The 8,685-nt window shown below is 36.2% G+C and overlaps 1 long non-coding RNA gene across 1 annotated transcript; it reads right to left on the reverse strand.

The window, feature by feature from the left end:
* Positions 1-4,804: 4,804 nt before the first annotated feature.
* On the reverse strand, positions 4,805-5,794 carry LOC117321711. The gene is made up of 3 exons (XR_004531399.1): positions 5,695-5,794; positions 5,186-5,298; positions 4,805-4,940 (listed from the first exon to the last, which is right to left on the reverse strand). It is a non-coding gene; the product is annotated as an uncharacterized LOC117321711 (long non-coding RNA).
* Positions 5,795-8,685: the final 2,891 nt, after the last annotated feature.

Raw genomic sequence — 8,685 nt, forward strand, 5'->3', positions numbered from 1 at the left:
ATTTTTTCACAAAATCTATTGATTATTTTATTACAATATAATGTTCGGATGTCAATGACCCGGGAGAGAAATATAAAGATGAATATTTTGTACCTTAAATGGATTGATATTTATGTTTGAACTTGGACTTAAGATTCAGGTAATTTCTTCCGTTTGACTAGGCGGAATAAGAACGAAATTAATTTCTCCTATAGTAGAGCGGGCCGCTAGGTGGCGCTATATGATACCTGCGAAGCACGTGCGTGTTCGCGGTTGTGTCATTTAGGCGACGAGCTTTGATGCGCAGACACGTTCAGTTTTCGTTATTTTGTTGTTGTTGTTGTTGTTGTTGTTGCTAAATCTGTTTCTATTGCGGGAATGTTTTACTGGGATAGCAAATAACCTCGCTTGTGTGATAGTTCGTCACCGTAAAGCTTTATAATCTTCAGAAATACGTAAACTTTATTTATTTTACAACAGTTGCGAAACAAGTTGTACTAACTTATATTAATCACACTTGTTGGCACGGATGGAAGCGCGCGAGGGGTCTTACTGTGGGAGGAAACCGGAGTACCCGGGGAAAACCCACGTGGTCGGGCAGGAAATAGACAGTCGGTGCGATGTTGATTTGATTTCATGGCTAGGGTACTTCTTGTGGGGGTATTTAATGGAAATAATATAATCTAGTGGGAAATGCTGAATTGTGAAATGTATGTAATTCAATGTGATTAATAAACCAGTACGCGGGTCGGTCGCCCCGTTTGCAATTTATTCAAGTGTTAGTGTGATTTCTGGCATTAGGCACAAACGGAGATTGTAGGAGAACTCTACTACTAACACTGACGGGTTCAAAACACTTTCAAACATAAGAGAAAACAGCTAAAGGGAGTAACGGTGGTATAATAATATATACATACATCAAAAACGTACTATTTAAAGGAATACCATACTTAAAATGTGATTTTCCTAACAACCAAATGTGGATAAAACATACGTTTTTTACAATCTAATTAAAATTGGATGTTCATTATCTACTCCGTAAACTCCGTATGAACAGAGTTAACGGAGTAGATAATGAACATCCAATTTTAATAAGATTGTTTGTTTTTATGGAAGAGGATACCGATATATATGTGAGTTCCACCTTTATCATCTACAGTACCTATTACAAAGATGATTTCAAGGAAATTGAAAATCACATACATAATCTTGATTTGGAAGGTAAACTTATTCAGTCTGGTGATTCTAATTCGAGAACTGGAAATTCACCTGGTTTTCGGATTAATGATGATGTGTCCCCACATCTTTCGCCATTGTTACCTGTTTATGTTATTGTCCATGATACAAAACAACGCAGATAAAGTTATCAATATTAAGGGTCGTCAACCGATAGATTTACCTTTCCCTTCAAGACTATATATATCAAATGGTAGGCTCTCAGGTTATCTACTGGGAGATTTCACGTGTATGAAGTATTATGGTTGTAGCATTTTGTATTGACTATTACTAGTCTTCTCGTCTCTGAATTACTTACTGATCACGCCAAAACATTTCCACTCCTAACATATAAAATATAACCCCAGATATGGAGTGTCATACAAATATGATAGCATATCGTTGGCAAATAAGATTCAAAAAGGAAACTTATTGAATTCATGGGTTCCGTAGCTAATTAAATGATAAACTCTAGTTACAAGGTATAAATATTCCCCTACATTGGATGATATCAAGCTTCCTACACCCCGTATAACAAGCTGGTACAACAAACTACAAAAAATGTGTATGTTTAAAAAACAACTGGTATAGAAAGGAGTACTGTTGGTTGGTTATTGCAGGCATGTTCCTTCCCCACTCCTGATAGTAAAGATCCCCTTAATGGCACATATGAATGGCCTAGTTCCAAAATCTTCGGGAACCCTAGTTACAGAATGATGAGTCGGCAGGGCAATGGAATTATTAAACACTTTGACAAAGCAATGCGCTAAATAGTATGTGGAGAAATGTATCAGTCAACAAGCAAGCACAACATGGGGTTATGAATAATTTTTGAATGGAAAAAGCGATATGATCATGAAAACGCAATCCTCATTAAAATTTGAAAACTTCACAACATCAAATTTCAATATTATCCCGAGTGTAATGCAAGATGATGGTCAAAAATCTTAAAAACAATTTTTGCAACTAAACATTATTTATACAATGCAATTGCTTATATACCGATATGACTTTGGAAAAAAGTTGTACATCTCCTTAATTAGATCGATCTGAACAACAAAGAATTGGTGTGCAGAGTACAATCCAACGTTCCCAAGTCTGAAGACTTTCAAAAAACATTTTGTTATAGAGTAATATATAGCGGCAAATAACATTGTTTTTCACACAAATCAAACTTGGTCTTGCCCCTAAGGCATATAACCTTTTTATCAAGTTTGAAGAAAATATGGTACATGTAACTTTTGTTCCATTTATTTCACGGAAACAGTAGAAAACGATGTTTTTGGTTAATCAAGTGGCCACCACTCCGGCAAATAAAGTCAGGCGAAAGTGGCAATCGAACTTGGCCGAGCCCTTAATGCTTACAGCCTTTGTACCAGAATTGATGTTTGAAGAAAATATGTTAACATTTGATGCAGTAAGTGCAAGGAGACGAAGCGTGACAAACGGACGGTCAAACCTTTATAATATCCCCCTTTTCGTTGAAAGCGGGGTATAAAAAATATCCGTAAAAGTGACACATATGCAGGTTTTTCGTACTTTCCGATGATAAAAATTATGATATTACATGTGACTTTTAAATGACCCAAATGAGTAAATAAGAAAGAAAATGTGGAACATGTGTCAAAAAAAACAAAAAAAAACTAAATAAAAACATTTATCAATTTGTTTTTGACAAAATGCAAGGTTGAGATAGTTACAACAGTGAAAAAATGAATACAAATGCCGGCACAACTAAGACTATGCGACCAGTCTTAGAGGTTGAAGTTGGAAGGACTAAAAAGATTCCTCGACAACTCCATCTCTGTAAACTTTGTAATACTCTGGAAGGTGAAGTTCCTTTCATCTCTAAATGTTAGATAAAGTCTACTGTAATGGCCGTTTTCTTGAAATATATTAAACAAACTCAGTACTGAATAACTATTTTGTCTTCTGTTGACGCCCACCTTTTGCTGCTATGGACCTTCATATTGAAAATTGTTTGTACATATATATGTAATACCATTTTTGTTTCACATGTCTTTGCTATCGATCCTTTGTTTGGATGAAAGTATTGAACGCAGCTGTTTGATTATTTCGTATAGCGTTACCGGCCTGTCTTTCCATCCAGGCAATCCTGAAAAAATCACATGCCAACGAATCAATTTGGCCAAAATAAGGCCACCTTAAACAGAACTCTGGGGTACACTGTATGTTTAAAGAGAGGAAATGTCTCGGGGGGCCTGTACAAACAATTAAAAAATAAAACAAAACAAAAAATATTGAATTGACAATCTTGAGTCGGTTGTGACATCACGGTGTTTTTGTAGTCTTAAGCACTAATTCAGCCATGATTTTTGTAATTTCACGAACTATGACATTATAGTCGTAATATCACGGGGTTTCACAGTATGTATGACAGTATTCGTTATCTTTAACTGGTATGTACGTATTGTAGCGGGGATTGTAACATAGCCGGGTATATTGCCGATCGTGAGAGCTCTGCCAATTAATATCAGGTGGGCGAATACGTGTACCGTCTGGCATTTCAAATTCCTCATTTGTAGTATCCAGGTATCCGTCCACCCAAAGAAACATGACTTCGGGAAAGTCTGCAAAAAAGGATAAACATATCTGAGATAAATTTCAGAAACCTGTTTGCATATTCCATTTACTTACGAAAATATAATTTTATTATTTACGATAACGAAGAATATTTTGTTTGTATGTAAATACTTCCAACACTGTAGCATTATGGCCTGTAACAACGTATTGTATGTTCCAAACAACATATAACATTAATATTTTACTAACTTACCTTTACCGATCATTACATGTCCATATTTGATATCATTTATTTAAATACACACTCTCTATGTTCATAATGCTAGACATCTATTTTTTGAAAAAACTTATGTGTACAGGACATAAGTTATGATATCGTAGTTTGATGACTTACACTTCTGAAGTGAGATAAATTGTTAAATACTTTACACCCCCCTTCACATTCATCCAGTTGTTGACTTGTCAGCAAAGTAATAAGCATTGATGTGAATAAACATATCTGAGAGAAAAATATAAATACAATGTATATCCCAAAATGTAAACAAGGGGTGTGTTTTTGCGGCGATTTAAAGTTGTGTAGTGAAGATAGTGAATTACGGGCACTGTTGACCAATTGAACTGAAATTAACAGTAGATAATCATAATGGACATCTTACGTGAGTCACGTGAGTGTCCTCCACACCCAGTAGGACCCTTCTATAATGAGGGTTTCTTTTCTTCGAGTTGCGAGTTGCTATCGCATTTTCCAACTGAGTTGCGATCGCATTTTCCAATTCGCAACTCGCATTTTCCAACTCGCAACTCGCATTTTCCAACTCGCAACTCTCATTTTCCAACTCGCAACTGACATAAAGTGAACCTCTTCTATACTGGTATCATGTTCCAGTGGTCTGCGTGTAATACTTAATGTGTTAAGCTATTTGTATGTGACCTACTTTGGAAGCTATATGTTATGTATTCATTAATGTTTGAGGTGGTATGTGAGATCGTTTGTTTTAGTTATTTTTAGTCACCTGGTAGTGTTTGAGGTACATGTATTGGTGCATCAGTGGTGTTGGATGTCGAGTAGGACAGTCGAAAGCCAGAGCGCGAGCCAATACCGTCCGTCACGAAAACCATGAAGGCCTCGCTTCCACTGGTAAACAAGGTAAAGGGCGAATCCCCAGTGTACCCACCAAGGAATGGAGAGATTGTGTCGTTTCCTATAATGGAAGTGTTAATAAAAAAGATTGGAATATATTACAATCTAAGTTGAACATACTATCAATCAATAAAAAAATGACTGGTTTCTCTAAGAAACAGTGTACGATAAAAAAAAAACCCTGAATTACCATTTGAAAGAAATATGAAAGATTATTGCATCTTAACTGAGATGCCTCAATTTTTCCTCCCAAAAACTGTTTTGTGTGAATCATATGGCCCTTTAAAACCTGCATTAATACCTTACCATCAAATATCCACAAGAAATCATAGCCATCTTCCAGATCTAGAAACTCTGTCTGTATCCTAATCTTCATTCCTTGGACAGCCGTAGTAAAGCGATAGTAGCAGTAGATATTACTGTAACATAACGTTGGGATGACTATAGATATAAGTAACAATGTTTGAAATTTCTCAAGGTTTATTTCATGTTTTATTATTGTTACATGTACATATTTACCGAACATCAAGTGCGATGTTATTATCAACAATAACAGAAACCAATTAAAAGGCCTCCATAGTGTTCGCCTTAAATTACCATTCAGATGGAATACAAGATATTTCTAAAAAAAATTACAACAGTGAAAGGAGAACTGTACATAATTATTGAACTCGTCATTGTGTTTGTTGAAAAAATAGCATAACATTTCAGTATTATACATTATAATATGATTCCCATAGAATTTAGTAGAGGATTCCGGACTGTCCCGCGTTAAAAAACGTGGATTCCCGATACCAAAAACGAATTGTACATACTGTGTGTAGTTAGTGTCCGGTAGGCTATTGTCCTCCAGGTAACGAGTGTACTGGTCAGCTATTAGGTCATCAGGACACGTCACACGCTTTTCTGATATATAAATGCAGTATAAAAGATATTCAGGAAATGTTGAAATCTCGGTCAGATAAATTAATAAATCCTTCGTATAAAAGCTAGAAAACATGTAACGGGCACGATTGTCATTATCATTGTTCAATGGAGTCTTTTTCACTCAATGTATTTAAGTGTCATTAACATAAAATAAATAAATAAATGAGAGTAGTTAAAGAAATGGCAAGTTTAAAACCTGATCAAAGTTTGTTAATCATAAATTTTTTTTTTTTTTTAAATTCGAGAAAAAGGGTTGCCTTTAAGGACACTGTTACCCTCTAAGTATCCTACCTCCTGTGACATTGTCACCCCTACATATCCTACCTCTTGTGACATTGTCACCCCTACATATCCTACCTCTTGTGACATTGTCACCCCTACATATTCTACCTCTTGTGACATTGTCACCCCTACATATCCTACCTCTTGTGACATTGTCACTTTAGATGATCTTTATTAGAATTGTGACTCCCGTACATATCCTACCTTTAGTGACATTGTGATCTCCTATATATCCTACCTTTAGTGACATTGTCACCCCTACATATCCTACCTCTTGTGACATTGTCACCCCTACATATCCTACCTCTTGTGACATTGTCACCCCTACATATCCTACCTTTAGTGACATTGACACCTCTACATATCCTACCTTTAATGACATTGACACCCCCTACATATCCTACCTTTAGTGACATTGTGATCTCCTACATATCCTACCTTTAGTGACATTGTGATCTCCTATATATCCTACCTTTAGTGACATTGACACCCCTACATATCCTACCTTTAGTGACATTGACACCCCTACATATCCTACCTTTAGTGACATTGACACCTCAATTATCCTTCCTTAAGAGACGTTGACATTCCTACATATCCTAGCTATAGTGACATTGACACCCCTACATATCCTACCTTAAGAGACATTGACACCCCTACATATCCTACCTCTTGTGACATTGTCACTTTAGATGATCTTTATTAAAATTGTGACTCCCGTACATATCCTACCTTTATTACTAAATTCTACCTGTATGTTATACTATATAAGTTGTATATATCATCATACCTTTAGTGACATTGACACCCCCTACATATCCTACCTTTAGTGACTGTCACGAAGCATATTAGCAAAGTAAGTATTTTAGTATGTAGTATATAGTATATTTTATTACTGAGTATGGTATTTCGTTCCGATATTTATTGGAATAAAATATTTCGGACATTATACTGACCATTGTACAGGTAAATGTATTCACACACAGTCACTGACCGCCATACCGGTAAGACGTGTGTCATTTTTGAGGCCATACATGTAACCAGACATAGAGTCCCAAAGACCACCAATTAACGGGGTAAGTATCTTTTACCACCATCTCATTCACTCTATGCAAACCTGTATTACTATATTTTTCTATTTTCAACGGGTTTTAGATCATTTACAGTGTGCATGTATTAAACAGGTAGGCTAGTCTAGGTACGGGTGCGCGTCACTCAAGCGTAACTTGTTTACGTGTACATTGCGTGATTACTGTTGGCCGCATCGATGTATAGTAATTGTAGATCATATTACTAAATTCTACCTGTATGTTATACTATATAAGTTGTATATATCATCATCATTTATTCTGCTGCGCAGAATTTGTCATACATATACAGTATAATACATTGTAGTAACTGTTTGGTCAATTCTGATTCATTTATCTATGTTATTTTGTCTATTATATAGATAATAATATACATACATGTATATATATGTAGATATAGACATGCACACTAGGTCATTATAATATGTGTCGTTTAGTCATTTTGTTGTTTAGTTGTAGCTTGATGTAGTTAGGCAGTGTAATTATTATCATATCAATATGAATGGTTTATGTATGGTGTGTAAAAGTTCGTATGGCGCGTTTGTATGATTTTATACGTCTGTACATTACAGATGTCTGGTTTTCACGTTGGGACATGGACCCAAACAAACGCGGCCTGAGGTGGATCGATTTGTGGGGAAGACAACTGACGGTGGATTATGTCGGTTCCACATAGAGGAACACTCGCGGGACCTACTATACGATAGGTGCAGCAGTGGCACATAGAGGTCAGAGTGGCTCGCTGGATACAGGCTGCGGCTCCAGCAGTGTATCATCATCAGATGATATAGGGTTTGGGAACGCCCTTATTTGGTTAAGCGAAACCATGGACTGGTCAAACGACCACGTTTCGTCATTGTGTCATATCCTATGATGGCCATAGGGAGGAGACAACATTTGTGTAGGCCAGAAGACAACATTTGTTTAGGCCAGGAGAATCCATGAACTTTTCTGAGACATTTATATATATGCAGTGTAAATACCATCTGAGTGAGTGAAAGAGTTATGTGTGTAATGGGTAAAGTGTATATTGTGTATATTTGTAGTAAATAAATTGTAAATATTGTAAGTGATCATCTTCCTTGTTTATTTTGAGATTCACCGCCGCTCTTCTACACTACAGTGACATTGTTACCCTACATATCCTACCTTTAGTGACATTGACACCCCCTACATATCCTACATTTAATGACATTGACACCCCCTACATATCATACCTTTAGTGACATTGACACCCCTATATATCCTACCTTTAATGACATTGACATCCCCTACATATCATACCTTTAGTGACATTGACACCCCTATATATCCTACATTTAATGACATTGACACCCCCTACATATCATACCTTTAGTGACATTGACACCCCTATATATCATACCTTTAGTGACATTGACACCCCTATATATCCTTCCTTTAATGACATTGACACCTCCTACATATCCTACCTTAAGTGACATTGACACCCCTACATATCATACCTTTAGTGACATTGACACCCCTATA

Source organism: Pecten maximus, chromosome 1, assembly GCF_902652985.1.
Source record: "Pecten maximus chromosome 1, xPecMax1.1, whole genome shotgun sequence".
In the NCBI taxonomy this organism is placed as follows: domain Eukaryota; kingdom Metazoa; phylum Mollusca; class Bivalvia; order Pectinida; family Pectinidae; genus Pecten; species Pecten maximus.